The sequence below is a fragment of the Falco punctatus genome, assembly GCF_963210335.1.
Source record: "Falco punctatus genome assembly, chromosome: Z".
Classification (NCBI taxonomy): domain Eukaryota; kingdom Metazoa; phylum Chordata; class Aves; order Falconiformes; family Falconidae; genus Falco; species Falco punctatus.
In genome coordinates this window covers 13,210,634-13,232,394 of record NC_137586.1, presented here as the reverse complement: position 1 = coordinate 13,232,394, position 21,761 = coordinate 13,210,634, and the positions used below count along the sequence as shown (strand labels likewise).

The 21,761-nt window shown below is 42.1% G+C and overlaps 1 protein-coding gene and 1 long non-coding RNA gene across 6 annotated transcripts in view; one reads left to right on the top strand and one right to left on the bottom strand.

Annotated features, from left to right (window-relative positions):
• The window catches only part of RAI14 (retinoic acid induced 14), an 87,337-nt gene extending 77,757 nt beyond the window's left edge, over positions 1 to 9,580 (bottom strand). The window contains exons 1-2 of one of the 5 annotated variants that reach the window (XM_080372123.1): positions 9,459 to 9,563; positions 589 to 698 (exon numbers count right to left, since the gene is read on the bottom strand). The gene's annotated coding sequence lies outside the window, so the exon portion shown is untranslated. Of the gene's footprint in view, positions 1 to 588; positions 699 to 7,345; positions 8,659 to 9,156; positions 9,395 to 9,458 lie in introns of those variants that run through there. The other 4 variants (XM_080372124.1, XM_080372126.1, XM_080372122.1 and 1 more) reach the window with 4 other exon arrangements.
• A 101-nt stretch (positions 9,581 to 9,681) lies between these two features.
• On the top strand, positions 9,682 to 19,783 carry LOC308056565. Its single transcript, XR_013924875.1, has 2 exons — positions 9,682 to 9,838; positions 11,452 to 19,783. It is a non-coding gene; the product is annotated as an uncharacterized lncRNA (long non-coding RNA).
• Positions 19,784 to 21,761: the final 1,978 nt, after the last annotated feature.

The following is a 21,761-nucleotide window of genomic DNA, read 5'->3' as shown; positions in this document are numbered from 1 at the left end:
ATCCTACAGCCATGGGTCTGCACTGAGTAGCTGAAGTTGTATGCACAAGTCTAACCACTAACCAAACTCAAAATTATACTTATTATACTTAAAAATTATACTTAAACCATACATGACATACTAGGACAGCTCAACACAACACAGCAGATAGAACCACCTGAGCAAGGACAAAGGTTGTCACTGGAAGAATTGTTTTATACTCTTCCCGGTAAGAAACTATATGTGTATTCCTGGAGTCATAGCTGCTTTTAATTTGGCAATGTACTATCACAGTCATGTTCCCCCTTCCTCCCTTTCAAGCATAGAAACGCAGCAGTTGCACAAACATATACAACTAATGTTACAGACAAGCTGCAAGCTCTCACAGAGGAACAGGGAGCCTAGAGCAGTCTCCTACAGAAAGTTTCTGTGTACCACATACTACCAATCCAAGGGAAATGTAACGGCAAACAGCATTAAAGTAGGATGGCAATAGGCTTTTGCCTAGAGCACAGCAGAAAAACTTAACGAAAGAGCAGCATACATCTAGACCAGCCAAAGCCATCTATACAAAAATGTTTCAAATTACTAGTTTTACAGTGTGCTTACTGGAATAGCCAGTCACTCTCATCTACAAGTTTTAGCTGCTCTACAAATTCCTTCTGAAGGAACAGTTTAAAGTAAAGGATGTTCAGCTGTATAAACTTCCTCCTTCCACCCTAGAAAAAAAGAAAAAGGAGAAAAAAATATGACAAGTCTAGCCAGATAAATAAATAACTGAAATGAGGGCTGGAGCATGAATTCAAATAGGTCATGCAAGGTCATTAATGTTTCACATCACTCTTAAGAAAGAGCAGATTAGTTTGAGAAGCAAAGTGAAATTCAGTTGTTTCATAAAAGAAAGTCTCATTATTATGAAACAAGTTGCTATGTTCTACATGATCACTCTATGAAGAGTTTTAAAATGCAACTACACAGTATACTCTTGGTAGAATATATATGAATGCTTCCACAAAATACAACACCAAGTACCATTCAGGAATAGCAATTAGTGCTAGTATATATGTCATTTAGTTCAACCCCATATTTATCTGAGAGCCATTTAAGACAAACACAAGTATATTTCTTCAAAAAACCCCAAACAACCAAAAAAACTCCATACACTAATATATACATAAATACCCTTCCCACAGAACACACACCTCCAGTAGGTAATCTGAATGGGGTAATTCTGTAGGCTGTTAAAATATCATTAAATCTAATTAAATGACTATTAAGTCTAATTAAACAGTCATTTTGAAGTCATACCAGATTCCCGACTGCTTTCATGTATATGAACGAGGGGTTTCTTTCATAGTTCTTGCTTTTCATCTCAGAGAGAATGGGCTTGCGGCATTTTAATTCTTTAGTGTGCAAAAGGAAAAGAAAAAATATTTTGCCGAGGCTTTTCACTCCCTGACTTAAGTGACAATTTCTTAGCTTTTTCCTGGGCTAAACAGAATGTTTGTAAAATAGTAACCCAAAAAAAACCCAAAACAGAAACAAACAAAAAGGCAAGTTTTGAACAACCAAAAAGAAGGAATTCTTTTAGGTTGCCCTGAGAGAAACATATCACTTCCGCTACACCTCCTCAAACTTTGGAGAAAGTGTTTAAATTGCACAACAGCTGTCATAACATGCACTGGAAAGGACTCGACAAGAGCCTGATAGTCTCCTAAATCATTCTCTAGCAACACCAAGGATGATGACCATTGCAAAGACCAGAAATGACATTACACCTACCTGGCCTTCTTTACATACCATGCTAGAGGTACGTTAAAAAAAAAAAAAAAAAAAAAAAAAATATATATATAGAAAGAAAGAAAATGGAGGGCAAAACCCCAAACTGTTTTTAAAACTTCTGGGAAATACAAAACACCACCACATTTTAAAGGAACTTGAAAAGCTGAGAAACATCATACATCCCACAAAATCCAAAACTTAACACAACTTTTTATTTTAAGACTAAGAACAGGTAAAGTTTATTTAAGTAGACCAGTTAATAAAATACAAAGAAATCCTGAGAATGGGGAATTGAAAACAAGAAATCTTTCCTCATAATACAGATTGCCAAAAAATTGTCTGCTATAGGCAGTCTTTCCTCTTCCCACCCCCTCATCATTTTTGGCTCCCATAAATGAAAGATTTGTTATAGCTCCCATGGAAGATAAAGTACTGAACGCCAGGGCTATGGGGGAGATGACAACTCCTTGTAGGTATATGCATAAAAGAGCTGCAAAGCTGGATTCTCTTCTGTAAGAAACCTTTAACAAGAGTCTAATTAACAAGCTCTGCAAGCACTCCTAATACACTACTTTTCCCCCTTTTGAGGAAGGAAGAAGGGAGGTGAGCTGTGTTTGTGTTAGAAGCCAACTTATTTTTCCCACAGGATACTTCACCTCTTGCGTAAGTGCATTTTATACATTGAATGTGAAACTCAAGTCCTCAGTGTAATTAAAAAAGCACACACAAGCACACAAAAGCAGCATTACCAAGTTTAGTGTGTGTCACGTCTCAATTTTTTCCATAAGAGATAGCTAAACACAAACATTTAAGACTGCAGCTTGTGCATCGCAATGCCCATAATCCTTCAGCTGTAGAGATAAAAACCCATGAAGTGATGAGGGCTGCCTTTTCCTAGCACTGTTTAAAGGAGGAAGTCACCCCTCAAAGGGTGCAATTATTGGAACTGATGCAAAAAAAAAAGGTCAGTATCCTGATTCAGCAGAGCTTTATGACAAATGTTCATTTGCCAGAGTAGGGATAAAGGAAGTACCATTAATACAATCCTGTTTTGTAACAGGAAATCACTGCTAGAAATTCACTAGGGAGCATCAAGACATCTCAAAAAAGTATTTCTGCAATGAATCACAGGTATTAACGAGAAATTTCTACAAGCAGTGGCATTTTTCCACTTCCAGAGCAAATGTGATAATAAATACTAAGCGCTGCCATTTCGTAGCTGCAGCAAGTTAGCTGTAGAGAAGTGCTTAACCTCAAGGATTCTCAAAAGCTAACGCAAGTCACATGCTTTTAACCATTAGCTCCAAAATTAAGTATCTAGTCCTCATCTTCCTTCAACTTAATGTTAAACAATTGTTTTCAGGAATACAAGCCACAGTAAACATCCTTAGGTTGGTGGTAAACCTATCTAGTTAAAAGAAGCAACGCTGAAGTGGTGGTAATCTTTGGCCTCAATAATTTCATTGAAACGGTGTTTTAACACACAATACAGTCTTTAGGTTTAAATATAGAAAACAGATTAGGGTAATATCCCCCATTGATTTACAGTGAGATTCATGCAAACCACAGTAAACAACAACACTGCCATATTTGTTTCCTTTCATTAAATTGCATTAAAATCAGAGCAAGGCCTTTCAAACAATGTTAAATTAACTCCTTGAATGGCCGAAGATCCAGTGATACAACAGTAAAACAGCTTTAGCTTTATTAAGCAAAACTACCAGTTTACAGTAAAACTGCACACTATGCACACTGTTCATGCTAATGAGTTACCCTTTATTGGTAAGTGCAGAATTCAGTTAATTTAGGTGTCAAAAATCTTGCACCTCTTTCAGAATACCCTGAGAAGCCTCCATCTCAGACAGTGCTCTTCTGCAACAAAGCATGATTCATGACATCAACTAATTTCCCCTTCCCCTCCCAAAAATACTTTAATGCAGTTTTTTAAACTTGTGAGGTTACAGAAAAGAACTAAAGACTCCATGCAAGATCTGGCAACATAAGAAGAAAAAAAAAAAAAAAGAAAAAAAATCAAACAAAGGTCTGCAAGAATACCATTGCCACCATACACTTACATCTCCTTTGTGTGAATACATCTACAGTCACAGGGGAAAATAAAGGGGCTTCAGAAGCACCTTCTCCCAAAGTACACACCATCATTTATTCTCTGGATGATTACTTTCTGAATCGCAAGAGCCTCTGCAGCAGCCAGCACTGCAGAGCAGCCAGAGGCATCCACACTACTAGCATCCCTTCTGCTGTTCACATTCAGCACCCAACTTCTCAAACGCTTCACGTGCCTAAGCTCCCCTGACCTACTATCCAACACCAAGAACATGCCCAAACCTGAGCATCTCCTTAGCATTGCCAAAGCCACAGGACCACCTGGAGGCATTAGCCATTGCCCAGCCTCTTTAGTTGCTTGCATATAACCGCAGCAAGCCCATGATGTCTTAAAAAAAAAAATCCACCAAACACTTCATCTCTGACTACCTTCTCATTTCCATCCAGCCGAGCATGTTCTTCTGTCTCTCAGGCCAAAGCAGAAAAGCCTGTATGAAGTGACCAAAAGCAACGGGAACATTTCCCCACTCTGTAACAGCACAGTTCAGTTTTTCCATCTTGAGTAACCCATCCTCCTATCATAGGAAAAGTCAAATGGAACAGAATTTTTTTAAACTTAATGTCACCTATAAAGCCAAATAATCCTTGGGTTGGTTAATCTGCTATTACTTACTAACGAAAACACACTGAAAAATGCACTGAGAAGCCCAAGCACTACACAAGAGTGGGAGTGATATATATACAGTTAATCCCGCTCTAAACAGAATCAGACATCAAAGATAGCAAAGGCCTTGAGTAACAGTACAATCCCTCTATCTGTTCACAAATCACTGGCAAGGATGTGCTGAACTGTACAAATTTAAGCATTTGAGCCCAAAAGTTACAGCTCTGTAGATAACGCATCAGTAACAAATCTACAGCTGTTGCTCCCCACTCCAGAATGCTTTGCGTCAACTCTCTACTCAAACTTCCTTTCGATATTCAGAATTTGCACAAGTTAAGACAATTTTTAATGGATTCAGCTGAAGCAGTACCAGCCTCTGTGGATGTTATACAGCCACTACAAACTCAGGCAAGAGTGTCAATATGTGCAGTTTGTTAGAGCATTTTCAGAAACAGTTCTAGACAGTTAGGCGAAATGTTGCATCAACAAGACCTTAGACGCAGTGAATTACAGGAGAAGATTAGAAGAAAATCAAAATGTGACATTGCCCTGATTTGTTTACTTGGCATATTAGACAGCACTCCAGGCAAAATTCTAGCTCAAGTGAAGTCCAGGCAAATTTGTTATTCAACCATTACACACAACTTTACTCTGGTCTTACTCCAGTTCTTTTGTCTGAAAGTATCTGTCAACACACATCCAGCTCACTGAAAAGCACAGTGAAAGAGACAAGACCTGCTGCATGGACTGGGATATATCACTACTCTTCTCTGCTTTCAATTTCCCCATCTCTAAAACAGAAACACACCCCACCCACCCCCAATCCCCTTGTGTGCCCCTCAATTTTGAGGCCATATTCTCTGGTTTGATCATACATAAGATACATTGCAGTCCTGAAGACTTTTCCATGTTCAGTGCTTAGTACAACAGAGCTAGGTTGGAATTGAAGCATCCAGTTACAACTAGAAATAGAGAAAAATGATGCAGCCTCCCACTTGTAAAATGCCAGTTCTTAAATGAGAAGCCCACATGGATAACAACAGCTAATACTTGCTTATATTTCCTCCCTTCTTAATTATTCTATATCAACCATTCAACTAGATGCTCTTCAGAATGGGCAAACATGACAATCCATACAGATGCAACATTAAATCTATTACTTTAGGGATTAATATTCTGAAATAGCCCTAAGGCAGAACAGTCATCTGTTAAGGCAGGAGTTAGGAAGACAGGAACATCAATTTAACTTCTCTAAGACACTGCCAAGCCCCACTCCCATAAACACTGCCCTTACGCTTTTGAAAGGTCTTGGAAGGGCATCCTGCTGAAAACTCCTATAGTCTAGAAATACTTTCAGAGACTGTGCTGATAACATGACTCCCCTATTCAGCTTCCAAGTTTCTGGGTAGGGAAAGTATTTTAGCTGGCAAACATTAGAAAGCTGGTACCTTTCTAAACATTACCCAAAAATGGAAAAAGAGTTGGGTGTGTTTCCACTCCTAAACAACAACAAAGGAAACAACAACAACAGAAGTACTAGGAATTCAGGTATTTTCTATCCTGGAAAACTATCAATGCTATAAACAAGCGGAACATCAGCAAGATTAACACCCACATCTTAGCAATAATTAAGTGATTTTTAACTGATTTGATTCAAGTTGCTGAAACTTATATTCAATAGCAGCAGCACTGGATGCTGTACAAATATTAGAGAAGATCATCACATGTTTATGGTACTTCTCCTAGCCTTCAGAGACCTACCAAGCTTCACATCTCCCTTGGAGTTATCATGCTGGTGTCTCAGGCAAGTCCTTGTAAACAAGGCCATCAGAAAGCACTCGCCTGTCAAACTCCCTAGAGACATTGCATGGTGTCCCAGTACCTTTGGGAATCCAGACATCTGCAATAATCAACAACAGCTCCCTGCCTCATGGCCATTATGAGGAAGGAAGTGGAACATCCTCAGCTACTGAATATACAGTCACAGACTAACCAACATACAAATTCTTTTTCTATCGTAATGACTGAATAAACTCAGCTCTCCACTTTAGACATCCGAGCCCTCCCACCCCCCGCCATAGATTTAGGTGAAAAAACCCCACACATCTTATTTTACAGTATTTTGAATACCACTGACGGCTTCCAGGCACAAATGCAAAAGGAGGCTATGGTAGCTTTAGAAAAAATATGTAAGTTATTACAGCATTCGTCTAATAATGCAAGACCAGCCTGCAGAGGAAGGACTTGAGTCAAGATGTAACACTTCCCAGACAAACGTACCATCCATTACGCTGCAGGTTTTCTCCTTCAGAGGTGGTCTCAAGTTCAGCACATTGACTACCACCATCACCTCCAGGCATTACTGGCCATCCCATTCTGGATCTCAACACAAGGGAAGGATGCTTTCTTTCACTGCTATGTACTCTTAACTACAGCAGCCCTCAGCAAGTACCTAGACTGTTAGCTAGTCCTAAGTGCCAGTGGACATCTTCAGTTGTTTCCACACTACACCAGACTTGCATTTGTCTCTGGTCGTTTGACTCTGATAAGCTCTGCTCTAATGTATTACCTGAATTACAGCTATTTGCACTACTTTCTCTGTACCCTAAAAGCAAATTGTTAGATGACCCCCAAGATGTAAGAAGCAGCAAGGACTGACATCTCTGAAAACAAGCCCCAAGCCACCTCAAATGCAGAGCTATTATTGCTTGTGTGCATTCACAGGCACCTAGACAGCAACTCCAAGGAATGCAAGCAACTGAACAGGCTTCTCAGGCATGAAGTATGCACACAGCAGGAGGGCCAGTTAGTTGAATCTATAGCCCCAGAAGATGTTATGGATTGCTACGCCCACACCTTGGGATTTTCAGTAGTCCACTGTCTCAGTCACTAAGCAAGGCTCTAAAAGCTTCAAACTGATTTGTTCTAGTTTTGCTTGGTTTTTCTCCGCAGTTATTTCCAGCATTATCCCTGTGCAAAAAGAACAAGCCCATAATCAGCTCTTAAAAGGAATGTGATTAGGTTATTGTTGCAGTAGAATTTAGAAATTGCCAACATCTCACACAAGGCTAAGTTCTTAATGTTTTTCCAGGCACTGCTTCCCTCTCAGAAGAGGCACAACCTCCTTAACAGAGAGGGGTAGAAGAAAAGTAACACCGTCAGGAACACATAAAAAAAGAAAGGCATGAGGCAAGTGAGTGAACCCTCTTGTGAAATGCTTACATCGCTTCATGAGATGAGTAGCCTTCCGCCTAACTTCTTCTCCACTTGATGTTATCCTTCTCTTGGTTCGGGAAAGGAAAATGGAGGGGGTAGCATTTTATTGCTTTGCTAGCAGATGCACTCTTGGAAGAGGGAACAGCACAGGGCCAATGTTTTTAGAGACTGGAATGACAGACGTCTGCTACTGCATACTGACTTACTGGCACTGAACTTGGCTTCAACTCGAGAGAAACCCTGAGCTCATACCAAGCCTCGTTCTATTCAAATGCTCTTTCAGTCTGGTTCATATGGCTGTTATGCAATTCTTCTATTAGTAAATAAAATCTCATTGACAGCTTTCCATGAGTGCCCAAGACAAGAGCCAAGCAGGTCACTGATAGATATTTACCAAATTCATTAACTTCTAGTTAATCAAGGACATCAGAAGGCCTTTCAAACATGACGTTATGTGTAATTTATGGCGTTTGATTTTTATTTTTTTTTAATAACACACACTAACCTGCAACCCACTGGAAGAAAGAAGACACTACAGCTTCTCCTAAAGTGGCACTAGACTGCAAGTGTTTTCTATCGGTTCTGTAATAAGCATGCTCACACTCACTATAGGAACAAACGGGAGAATTTGTTAAGATTCAGCAATGCTGATAAAGCTGAATTTAACTGTCTTCTCAGGGAGAAACTTAAGAATGTCACAAGTGGCAACAGCAGACTGCGGAAGGCTTGTGCTGCCAAACGCTGTGCAAGAGAAAGCCAAATCCTTCGCGTGCTTTTTTGGAAGTCAGGAGCACAAGTTCCTGGTTAAACTCGATGCGATTCATAAAGCAGACTATTTAACTTTTTCAATCAGCTACAGAAAATTCTGATGCTTCAGGCCCCCGCAGCCGGGGGCAGGCGCAGTCCCCGGCCGTGCCGGCGGGGCAGGAGGGGACGCAGCGGAGCCGCTCCAGCTGCCGCCCGCCGGGGAGCCGGCAGCCGGCCCGCCCGCCCCCGAGCTCCCCAGAGCGCCCTGGGGACGACCCCCCGCACCACCGCCGAGAGGCCGCCGTCCCCGGGGCCACCATTTCTGTCGGAGCGAGGCAATCCGAGGGTCCCCCCACCGCGGGCGGGTTTTAATCCCGTCGGGGCCCCCCGGGGGAGGGGGCGCGGCGGCGGCACTGCTGCCCCCGGGGCTCAACCCGACCCGCGCTGCCGGGGAGCGGGCGACCCCCGCCCTGAGGCGACGGGGACGGCCCTCGCGGCACCGCTCGGGGCTGCGGGACCCGCCGAGACCCACCGGCGGGCGGGCGGGGTGCGGGAAGGCGAAGCGGCGCTGGGCTGACCGTGCCGCGGTGCTCACACTCGCCCCCGCGGGCAGCTGTCACGCCCCGCCACGCACCGGGAAGAGCGGAAAAAAACCCATAAAACTATAAACAAAGTAAATAAACAGCCAAGCGGCAGCGACTCACGGGCTGCGCGCCCCCGCGATGCTCTCCACTCGCCTACATCGGCGAAACGGGGCTCTCCGGCAGCTCCGGAGGGAGAGAAGGGAGAAGTTTCCTCCAGTTGCGCCCCGCACCGGGATTCTCTCCTCAGGCTCCGCCGCGGAAGCGGCGCCCGGCGGCAGCAGCCCCCCGCGACCGGTGGCGGAGGCGGGGGCAGGTGGGCGCCGCACACAAAGCCCTTATTCACAACGCCCGCCGCCGCCGTGCGTGCCTGCATGCAACCCCCACCCCCCCTCACACACCGCCCGGCGCCGAGCCGCGCTCACCTCATGGAGCGAACGCGTCCCGCTACGACCGTGCCCGCCGCCGGCAGCCGCGCACCCGCCCGCGCCGCTGCTGCAGGGAGGGCGGGGCGGCGCCGCCGCGCGCCCCGGGACACTCGGCCGCTCCGCGCGGATAGGGCGGAGGGGGGGGGCGTGGCATCACTCCGCGGCCACGTGACGGCGGGGAGCCGGAGCCCCGCGCTCGCGGAGGGGGGGGTCACGTGGCGGCGGCGAGAGCAGCCCCCCACCCCCACCCCCACCCCCCGTCTGTGGCGCGGGGCTGGGCTCTCGCCATGAGGAGCGGGTCCGTGAGGGGAAGGGCGGGAAACGTGGAGTCGTCACCCGGCGTGCTGTTGGTGGAGTTCACCCCTGCTCCTTGAAGGGTATGTGGGGAGGAGGGGGAGCCAGATCCTCTCTGCCTCTGGACGCCTGCTGGCCTCCTCAGGAGAAAGTTGGGGGGTGGTGGTGGCAAAAAATACGTCGATTTCTTAAAGGAGTGCAAGTGCTTCAGCACATGAAAGAAGTCCAGCACTTCATTTCTCACCAAAGTTTCCCCTGTGTCAGGTTCCCCTTTCTCAGACCTCTTAGGTAGGAAGGACTGCTTGAGGAGAAAGAGAAGGGAGGTACTTCTTGTTTAGTATCTCCATTAATGACCAGTCTAGTGTTTGGTTGCACAGGACTTTAAAGGCTGGGGCTTTACAGCTGTGTCAAGGTTGTGCTTCACTGGATATGCTCCACAAGTCTCTTTTCATTGTAAGCCAAACCGGTCTTCTCAAAGTTGAGCCTCTAGAGCACCCTTTCTTGAGTCTCCCGGCAAGCTGGTGGCAAACCACCTTGGTACATTGCTAAAAAAAATCACAGTTGCCTTCACCTGTGCAAGGAACTGAACACTGTCTGCAAATTGTCCTTTGATTGAGTTGGTGAGCCTCTGCGTACTGTCCCAGCACGACAGTCCTGTTAGAGCTGCTAGTCATCTTCCCATCGTGCCATGCCCATCAACCGGTCTCACTCACCACAACCGTGTCCCAGCCTCAGAAACTCTCCTTCAATCTCTGTGATCACTCTTATCTTCTCTGTTCTCAACCATATACACACCTTCTAAAGTGGCAAACAGTGCAGGGAGGAAATGAGCACTTCAAAACTTTAGGTCATTATTGTAATAGTGGCAAGTATTGTTATTAAACAAATACGCTTGGTTATCACCAGAAGCATACTTTCCTCTGCTAATCTGCAGTCCTTACCTTGGCTAATTTGTTTTGCATGTGTTTTACTTTTAAGAATAGCCATCACTGTGCCAGGACTGTTTCCTCTCTTTTTTCTTATAAAAGAGACAGACAAATGTTAATCTAATATAGCTAATGCCTAGAATTTAATTTGCACAAGACCAGTAAACCCAGGAAAATTAAACTTTCCCTGCAATGCTAGCTCAGCAGCTACAAAACACGTTGCAATTGTTACATAATTATTTTAAATTCCAGTTATTTTTAAAAGCCAAATATGTGTGTACAGTATGGCTAGAAAGTCTCCTGCCTACCTCTTCCAATCAGCAAAATTCTGTGTAATCATGTGTGACTAACATGAAAATGATTTACTATGCAAGTACTATCTCCTTCATTTTGGGTAGTTTGACCATGTAGAATTTTTATTTCCATTCTCAATTCCAGCATATCGTAAAGATGGGGTTTGGGTATGTTTATATGGGTTGGTCACATATAATGACACATGAATAACAAACAGTACATTTTGGCTATGTCATTATAAAATAGTCCATTCTTGAGAACTGGGAAATGCCATATTTACTAGTTTTCAGAGAAGTAGTTCATCGTCTTGTAAACTGTGGGCCAGGCTAAAGGCTTTGGGCTTTGTCATGGCAGCTAGTTTAAATGCATTTGCTGATTTGGGCTGGGATGGAGTTAATTTTCTTCATAGTAGCTGCTGTGGGGCTGTGTTCTGGATTTGTGCTGAGGAAAGTGTTGATAACACAGGGATCTTTCAGTTACAGCTGAGCCATGCTTATAGAGCATCAAGGCCTTTTCTGCTTCTCACACCATCCCACCAACGAACAGGCTGGAGGTCCACAAGAAGCTGGGAGGAAACACAGCCGGGACAGCTGGCCCCAACTGACCACAAGGATATTCCAGACCATATGACCTCATTCTCAGCATATAAAGCTGGGGGAATAAGAAGGAAAAGGGGGATGTTCGGCATTATGGTATTTGTCTTCTCAAGCAACCATCACACATGATGGAGCCCTGCTTTCCTGGAGATGGCTAAACATCAGCCTGCTGATGCGAGGTAGTGAATGAATTCCTTGTGTTACTTTGCTTGCGTGCGTGCCTTTTGCTTTACCTGTTAAACTCTTTAACTCAACCCACGAGTTTCATCGCTTTCACTCTTCTGTGATTCTCTCCCTCATCCCAACATGGGGGGAGTGAGTGAGCAGCTTAGTTGCCAGCCAGCGTTAAACCAAGACAATGCATTAAACCAAACTCATGGGTCTGACAGGACCTGATTGCCCTCTAGGTTAGTCTTCTTGCATGGAAAACTGTCTTTTGGTGTCTTCTGAGCCGCCTTTTGGGTCCATCTCCAAGAGCAGGACATTGCCTGTCATTAAAAACACACCTATGTAATTTTGTGGCTGAAGCCTCTGCAGGCAGACCACAAGATTAGGAGTCAGGATATCTCAGCTCTATTTCTAATTTTGCCCTCAGTGTGCTGTATGACTCCGTGATACTCATGTTTTTGCATCTGTGCTTCTACTAGGTATCTATGGGGCGAGAAGAACTCTTTGAGAGTTTTATTAAATGCTCAGCGTGAGCCAACAGAAGTTACTAGTAAAACTGAAAGAACCTCATCTGCAAGAGGCAGAAGGTGGAGTACCTCCAATCAAGCAGCTTCTCTCAAAATCAAAGTACTAGCATGTTGACAGTATAACGCCTTTCCGTTCCTTAGTACAACAGACATGAGGTGAGGATGGGAGAGGAAGAGAAAATCCTCTTTGGCTGTCTTCTGGAAAAGCTGGGGGGTTGCAGCCAGTTTTGACTTTGAGCAGCTGCCGATGGTGAGGATGTAATAAAACCACCCACACATTCCTAACTACTTCTCCAGAAGAGAAAGGCCTACAAGTGGCTTAAAGAGAAGTCTTTAATCACAGCTTATCACTCTGTTGCACTGTCTTGATAGCATCTGCTAATTAGCTTACTTGACATTGGTGGTTTTTTTCTGCTGCTTCTGGCTAGTTGTTATTTTTTTTATATTTTTTTTTTCTGCTGCTGCTGGCTACTGCCTTCTGCAGAACACAAAGCACTGGTCACATCTTCACTAAGAAACAATTTGCAAAGGAAATCACCCTCCTGAGCTTGCTGATCGCTTCCCTGCTATCCTTCAAGCAGCTTAAACCTGTTCTATGAGTTATAATTGCCACATTCTCTCTTCCCTTGTTGGACTTGTTCTGGTCTGATTATTTCCAATATGAATATAGTTTGTTTTGCTAATCCTGCCTGTTATTTTCTGCTGAAGGACAATTTAAATAAAGTTTGTGTTTAGATTTTGAGACATAATTTTGTTCACGGGCTGTTCTTTGCCTACAGTAAATTTATTTTTTTTAACTTTTTGCAGCAGATGCACCCCATAAATGCAGGAATCTCTGTGGGAACAAGTGGGAGAGTTAAAAAGTGTTATTTATATCTGCTCCCACTGGAGCGCTTTCTTTTTTTAATAACTTGTTACCACAGAAAGGAGGTGCTTGATGCCTCTTCACAATATGGCATGTTTCAGAAAACTTGGTTGGGAATTTTTCTCCTTTACTGTTTCTGTGCTGTTTGTGTAGCAACAGCAGCGGGGCCTGATGGTCATGATAGGAAAATACTAAAAACTGAAGAAAGTCAACAATGGCAGCTGCTCAGATAGGGCTCTTTACTGAGGCAAAATCTTAGAGAGGAAAGCCTGCCTAGGGACTTCTTTTACTTCGGATTGATCTTTCAAAAGCTGAAGGAAAAATCCAGTAATGGTTGCAGGGAATTGTCTAGGTTATTTCAGCTTTCACTTGCTAGATGAGTATTCCTTCTGCCTCCACCAACCTTCCTTCTTCCTCATGGTTTTTACGTCTACACACTCTTCTTCACACCTTTCTGCATGGAGTCCCAGTCTATAATTTGTTTGGTCTCTTCACAGTCCCAGGTGACATTTCTAGGGAAGCTCCAGAAAAAAACAGTTGTTTTGCTCTTGTGACTCTTCCTGCACCACAAGGCCCAGCTTTGCCATGGCCACAAGAGACACTATGATACTGAGCCACCTTCAGCTGGGCCCCATAAATCTGAATATTCCTCCTCTGCCACAAGAACAGAAATCAGGAGCTGAAGGAGTAGGCCAGGCTGTCTGTGTCACTCTTGCTAAATCCTTCAGGGATTTCGCAACAGAGATCAGCTGGACCTTGGGGAGCCTGCCTCAGACAGAAGCCTTACCTGGGTGGGACCGAACAGATCAGTTCCAGTTAGGAAAGAGAACAGTCCTTCAGAAATGTAGCTTACTCTTCTCTCCCTATGACAGGGAAGACATTACCTACTGCTGCATATAATTTTCATTTTAGTTTGTAGCTACTGGGATATACAAAAGGAATTAATGCAATTCCTTTTGACTACAAAGACTAAAAATCATCTTTTTTCCTTTCACTTTCTCACATTATTACAGAAATCTGTGCTTGCATGTTAGTGTCTTTGATATGAATGTGCTTTCTGTAAGTTTAACCAGGAGAAAAATAATTGCTTGGCCTTTTCACTAACATCCAGTGTAAAAATATCTTATATGTCCTCCCTGTGGCAACCAGAGCTTGGAGCTGCAAGGAAGTGAGCTTGGTGATCTAATGCAACTTTCCTACAGAGAGTCACCTTCAGAATTATTCCATAGCATATTTAATTCTTAAATTATTTTAAAAGCACAAGTCCATGAAAACAACAAAAGTGGATTACCCACTCCTTACACAAACAGATTGTGCCTGAAATAGCAGTGCGTCTATGTGAATAATTTAAAAAGGAAAAAGTGCCTCATTTCTTCTTACAGAAAAGCTCAGCAAGCAGAAAGGCAACTGTCCAAATAGGCAAGAAGACATTTGGAGGTAAAGAACAAAGCTTTGTTAAAAGCCTATCCCAGAACCATCAGGGCATATTTCAGGTCTCTGTATCATGAATGGATTGTTGTTGTGTAGCATCCTCTGCTTTATTTTTCTAACAAGAATGCTTCATTCTCACCTGCACAGCCACTCCTGCACAGCACCTTGGGAATTCTGTGCATTTTGGTTTGCTCACGTTTTCTCCACTCTTCCATAAGTGAGTGGAAGATTTTCTCTCTGCTTGGCCCCACAGATACAGCTGGGGACCAAGATCACTCCAGAGAAAATCCTTTGCTTCCTAGCCCCTCCACAACCTAGAGGCCTCCCTGCAATCTTGAAGGTTGAAACTTCTCAAAAGCCTGATGGGAACATCTGTGTGAGGCCACCAGACTACCAGAGGCCAAGCAGAGCACACCTTGTGGAAAGCTGCTTTCCGCCCCCTGCAAATATAAAGGATTCTTTGAAGGCACACCACTGAAAGTCCTGAAACACCAGTTCCCAAGAACAACCAAGAAGTAGATTATGCTAATCTGAGGATCACTAAAGAGTAAAATCCCTTGTTTTCAATTACATGAGAGAGCACCTTGTGATTATGTTGTAATAGCACAGAAGTCAAAGCAATTCCCACAGGAAGAGGCAGTTACATGCCACATCATGCAGGGAGTTGCTTTGTCTCTATTCTCACTCTAAGGTTTCTCTTCCATTCAGAATCTGTAAATCAATTTCCTCTTCCCATTCAAACCCAAGAAATTCACATTCCTGCATATTTTATATGACTATTTGCATTACAGAGAAGCCAAGCACCTTACAATGGAATTTCAAACTGCTTATTTTTTTGCCTTTGCTTCTTAGAAGTTTTCTTCATGTACATGGCCTCTGCAAGCTGAAACTTCAGTTCTGTCCCATGCTATATTCCCACAGCACAATTTCTGTGGCTGATTTTTTTGCAGAGGTGTAAAATCCCCTGTGCATTCTATCTTTGTTGTCACTCTTCCAGCTTTTGGAAAGGAAGTTTCCTTACATCTCCAGAAGAACCAAATCTCACTGTATCAGTGATCTGTTTTGTTTTTTAAAATGCTTCCTCTGATAGAGACTTTCAGACTGTATTTTTCCTTCTATGAGTCTTCATCTACCTTGAGGCTTTAGGATCTTTCTTTTGTATGTATAAATCAAAATCTGTTAAAAAAAGGAAGGAAATCCCAAGATTTCTTTCCACTGTATCACTATAATCAAACTAGCTATTTGTTTGGGTCTGATTCATATTTGCATGCAAAGCCCCCTGCCTCTGTTGGGGTTAGTGTAAATGAGTGTCAGACCTTCCTTTTTGCTTCTCAGAGATGGCTATAGCATTTATCCTGGATCACAAGAAAAAATATCAAAGGGTTGGAAAGTGGGATGAGATCCAAGGTTAAGACTGTGATTTAGTGTGGAGACCTTGGAGATTTCTGCACATTGCACAAGAACAGATATAAATCTTATATAATCCTGCTCCAGCAGAGAGGCTTTGCATAAGGACTTCTACAAATGAAGCACCTAATTACCACCAAATATGTAGCAAACAAAAGAGTGAGACTAAATCTTTGATATGCTGCACCAGTTTTTAGAGATTGTGACAAACCAAAACATCACAGAGGAATGCAATTGTACATAGAATATAACATATACGGACCTAAGGGCAGAGTTTCATGAAGTGATGAGATCTGGGTTTGGCATTAGCAAGGTTAAAAAAACCCAAAGCCACATTCACAAGGGTGAACCAGTATAAATTCACTCCACTCAGTAAAAATAACTCATATTTTTTGAAGGGATTTCTTTCTCGTTATTTCTCCTGTCTAGTAGAATTTTCCCCACATGGAATATGATGTGTCTGTACAACGTCATGGCTGAAATGTCCTCCATTCTCACAGTTCTACAAGTGTGCATTTGCTCTTTTGCTTGAATGTTCAGTCTCAGACATCTTGTTGCCTACCACAAAAGTAGCCTCAATCCATCTGTTTAGCAGGTTCCTCTGGCCTTAAGGGAAGAAATAATTTTGCTGCCGTGGAACAACTCACAGGATCACATCATCCTGCGTGAGGTTGTGTCAAAAGGTCAGTGATCACCCACAGGGTCATCCCACCTTCTCATTCCCACACACTTACCCATCCTTCATGACTAGCTGGGGATTCAAGTGTTTGTGACTGAGTCTAGGCCAAATCTCAGCCTTCTCTCCCAGTCAGAGAAACACATGCAACAGAAGTCCCAAAATGCTCTCACCACAAATCCAAACATGAGACTTTATTTTCTAGGAAACATTAGGACTTGCTTGCCTGTCTCTCCTCCCCTTCCAGGTGGAGAGCTGGGGCAGACAGATCTGGCTGTCACCAAGGTTGTCCCACCAAACAGACTGTGTCTGGTAAGAAGGAGAGGAGGGTTTTGTTTCCCAGGACTTGGTACATGAACTACTTTCATTCTTTTGCTTAGAAGGCTGGCACCTGGAAGTGAAGACACTAAAGCAGTAACCATTTTCTTCACTGTTGGTGAGAATTTGGGAGCTGAAAGAATGCAAAAGGACCTAACAACGTGAATGGTCATGACTGTGGGAGGGAGCCAGCAACCTGCTGCAGGCTTGGAGCCTTTCCAGAGTGCGTTAGCCAGCTAAGTGGGTATAAAAGTGATACCCAGCAATGCACTCCTTGTGCACATCAATGTAAACACCATGTGGTGACTGTGCTGATCTGATGCCAGGTTAGATGAGCTCAGATTTAAGGCAGATCACGTTTGTGCTGGGAGGTGCCTAGCCATGCAGAAATCCACTAATAATTACCTTGAAACCGTGGGCTGCTATGTGACAGTATGCAGAGTTCTTAGAAGTAAGACTGTTATCTCCAGCTTCTGTTTGGGATCAGCAACGTCTTGGAGTGTCTTTCAATACTGCTGTCTTCCAATAAACAGAAGGTACAGATTTCAGTTAGGTCATACCAGTTCTTTCAGTTCCAAGCTTTTCTTGAGTTTGAACTGCTGCCCAAGAAAGAATAGAGCACCTTTTTTGCAAAGTGCCAACTTATGCAGAAAGGCCTGATCTAACAAAGGGGTTTAGTGGTACCAGCCTCTGATGAAATATGGAGCCTGATTCTGGAACCTGTTAGCTTTTGCCCTGGGCACGGGAGTCTGTTCTTGCAGGCTGTGACAGAGACAGCCTGGCTGACAGTCTGGTGCCACCACCATTTTCTTTAGGTTTCAGGTTTAATAAAGATCATTTAATATAAAAAAAAATGAACATTTGTTTCTAGTTATTTGCTAGTTATTTCCTTCTGAGGCCCTGGAAGGCAGAATACAACTACTGAGAGATATGGATATACTTCATTAATCAACTTTCAAGTCCATTTAAAAATAAAACCAAAGAAACTATAGCCTCAGGTTGAAATTATTACTGGAAGGAATGGAACTGTTTACAATAAAATGCAATAATAAAGCAAAGAAAGTAATTAAGGTAGAATTGTTCACTTGGGTACTTGCTTGCCATTTTATTTCACTCTGCAATTTTAAAACACAAAATTTCTGTTTTGCAAATAAACAGTGCATACATATTAACAGTAAGGTTGTTATCAATTCCATTTTAAGTTGTTGAATAACAGAAGTATAGCCGCAATTGGATACTGAAGCATGGAAACAGATGGGTACAGCAAACATTTTTTCTATGAACATTAGATAGTTGGTGTTTGTTGGAATGAAGCAAATACCAAGTACCTTAAAATAATTTTTATTGCCTTTTCTCAGCATTTGTTTCTTCAACCATTTGTGAAACCAAGAGTCTTCTGTGTAGAAAATTCAAAGAAAGGAAGAGTCTTGAGAACATTTGTGCATATAGAGGCTCGCAGAATGGCTTGTAAACCATCATTTTATGTCATTTTATCAAAAAGGACTAGGTCACCTTCTCCCTTTTATCAAATGAGCCAGTTTTGCATTCCAAACTCTGCAACAACATCATTTTCTGAGATATCCCTGAGTGACCAGATTGCTAAATGGTATATTAAAGTTATTAATTGTAAATATTTTAAATGAAGATGCCAAAACTTTTGCATTTGGATGTATTTGTATTTTATGTCATTAGCTGGGCCTGTACCTGTTCTCTATACAGAATTTAATTCCTGCTGGGCAAAAACATTAGCCTCTGCTATTCTGACTTTTGGAACAACTTTTGTATACCTCTTTTTGTCTCATTATGTCTACAACAAGTTTCAATTCAGCTCGAAGCACATCACTTACAATTTCATTAGATCACTCTTAAATTCAGCCTTGGTATTTATTCCAGAATCCTGTATAAGTTTCACTTTGCTCCTCTGGATGTTTTAAATCCAGTTTGCTTATGAATTATTATGTAAAAGGAAATTGCAATCATGTTCACAATGATTATGTCCGGAAATATGTTCTTCAAAGGCTGCAGTGAGGTGGTAGCTGGTTGCAATGAGATGTTGACTGGTGAAGAAGACAGTCTCTGGTGACAACTTCATCCTTCGACATGTTCAGTATGTTATGAGATTTGTTTACAGCACTGCATTTTCTGAAGAAAGCAAACAGGTCCATTTGCTTTGAGAGTCTTTATCAATGTAATTCATGGAATAAGAAATTCCCTTGGGAATGGCAGTCTTGCCTTTGAATTTCATTTTCATTTTTATATCTGACAGAGCTTTCATGCAACTTTTGAACTTCCCTTCACCTCTCTTTCTTAGCATCATTCCTTTCCAAGACTCTGCTGTCAGTTCCAGGAACCTGAGTGTCCCACCTACCATCCTCCAGAATATATCAGATCAGACCTTTTTTCTCAGTAAGGAATTAATATTATACAAGTGAATAGAAGGGCTCGGTGAAAGGCGTCTTTCAAGCCAGGCTGATGACAGCCTATGACTGCTTTAGCAAGCCATTTGGAGCTTAGGCCCCCTTATTTACACTACCCCAGTTGTGAATTTTTCCTTCAGACAATGTTCAGTCTTGTTCTCTGAGCAAAGTGTCCACAAGGCAGGTCATTCAAAGATATCCAAAGTGCAAATTGTTGATCCATATACATTCCCACCCTCCAAGCAGTTGGAGCATGTTTAATGGGTGTCTGGGATGGAGCTTCTGAATCTAATTCATATGCACCAAAGGTGCTCTGCAAGACAAACATGAAGGGAGATTGACTCTCAAGCCAGGCCAAAACAAAATGTTAATGTGTCTCACAGTCAAAGCTTCTTGACTTTTTTTAATTTTTTTTACTTGATTTAGGAACCAGAACCAGGACAGCCCTTTTATCTTGCTACATGATAGCAAATGCCTGTCCAAATTGCCTCTCTGCATGTCAGGAGGTAGGATTGCATGATACCTATTTATGTATGAAAGCTGTATCAAATTAAATGGCATCCATGCCATGCCAATGGGCCTTTAAATCTCAGTTCAATTCATGGAGGAATGAGATTGCCATCGGAATTTAGCAGAATCTGATCTACAAAGTAGCACGTATTGTCTCATACAATTGGTATCCAAAGAAGCATTTGTCCATCAGGAATGGCTTCATACTTCACTAGTCCAGAAGGTTAGCAAACAATGTGATGTTCCTCATAAAAGGCGTAATTGAGCTAATAGGATCATTTGCTTAAGAAAATCCTTAACTATGTTGCAACTAATACCAAAATCAGTAAGAAAAAATGCTACAACTTATCACTCTTTATGCTTGGGGTGGGGGTTGCACTTTTTTCTGTTGTGTGTGGTTAGAGAAAAGTCTCTTCTGTCAGTTGGTGCTCAGATTAAGTGTAAGAACATTAGCATAAAGTTCTGCTTTGTGGGCCTCTTGCTGTATGTGGGAATTGCATTTATTAACATCAACCTTTTTATTTCATGAGGATGTTTATTAGTAAATAACTTTGTGAAAAATTGCAAATATTAATTTTGTGCCAATTTAATCTAATACAATAGACTGTCCTCTCATTTACATTTATAAGGACGATTTATGTTGCTTATTGCATGTTGAGTTCCCTTAAATTGGATCCAATTACATTTTCACTGTTTTACTTGCCTTAGTGTAAACAAGAACCTATCCATATGCTCTGTTCTTTTCTTCAGTTAATATTAAGTAGGCACCTGGTCCTGGAGCCAGATCTGCTTCCATCTACATGCTTACAGCTCCCAGTAACATTAAACCAGTATAAAGATTGGATCCTTAGGTATTATGTCATTACTAAAACGAATTATGGTAGTGTTAACAAAAGCTAAGTAAGCTCTGAATCATAAGATCATGACTATGTCCTTTACCAACATTCCAGCCATACCAGTACAGATGGCAGATTGAACTGCTTCTTTTCATTAGTTGTAGGTTTTTAATTCTCCTTACTTACCAACTTCAAAATACACCCTTGGAATTTACAGTCTCTAAAACAAAATAAAATTAAGTGGAAACTCTAATAATCCAAAATCAGGATGTGCCATTAACACAGAGCTACTTAGCTGATTATGTACTTGCTCTTTGGGTTAGGTTGCATCACACAAAACCAGCTCCAAACTGGTTAAGCACACAGCTAAGCCAGCCACATCTTTGCACAGAAAAGTTATAATAATTGTTAGCAAAAAGACATTATGCTTATAAATTGTACTGTCAAAATGAATTCTTTTCCCTGCATGTCCCATCAACTAATAGTTGTTGGAGTATTCAGTCTGGAGCTGCAGAAGAGGTTTATTGCTGCTTCCTGGTTCTTGAAATTCTCAAAAGGCAAGATTCATTTGCAGAATTAAAATGAAAAGACACAGATGGCTGGAGTTGATAACCGTACTAAAAGCAGTTACAGGCCAATCCTGGAAACATTTACTTACTCAGATATTTTCTTCTCACGCAAATAGTTCTATTAAAATGAAACAGATTACAGATATAAGAAAGGGATTAAATTTATGAATGTCAGAAAAATAGCTAAACCCTGTAGTAGTATGTGTATTATGTCTAGCTGAAAGCACTCCAACACATAGTTGTATTCTTCAATCTTCTTATTTCATTAAAATGTACCGGTCTAAGCTTTTCCTTTCCCTGCTACAAAGGTGATCTGAAGATGTGCAAAGAAAAGTGAATGCTTCTCATCAAATCTCCAGGTAGCAGCAGGCTGAGACTCTGTAGATCAGCTAATCAATAAAATTAATTTATGTTTAATTTAAATTTTAATTGGTAGGAACATATCCTATGATTTTAGTGCTCTGAG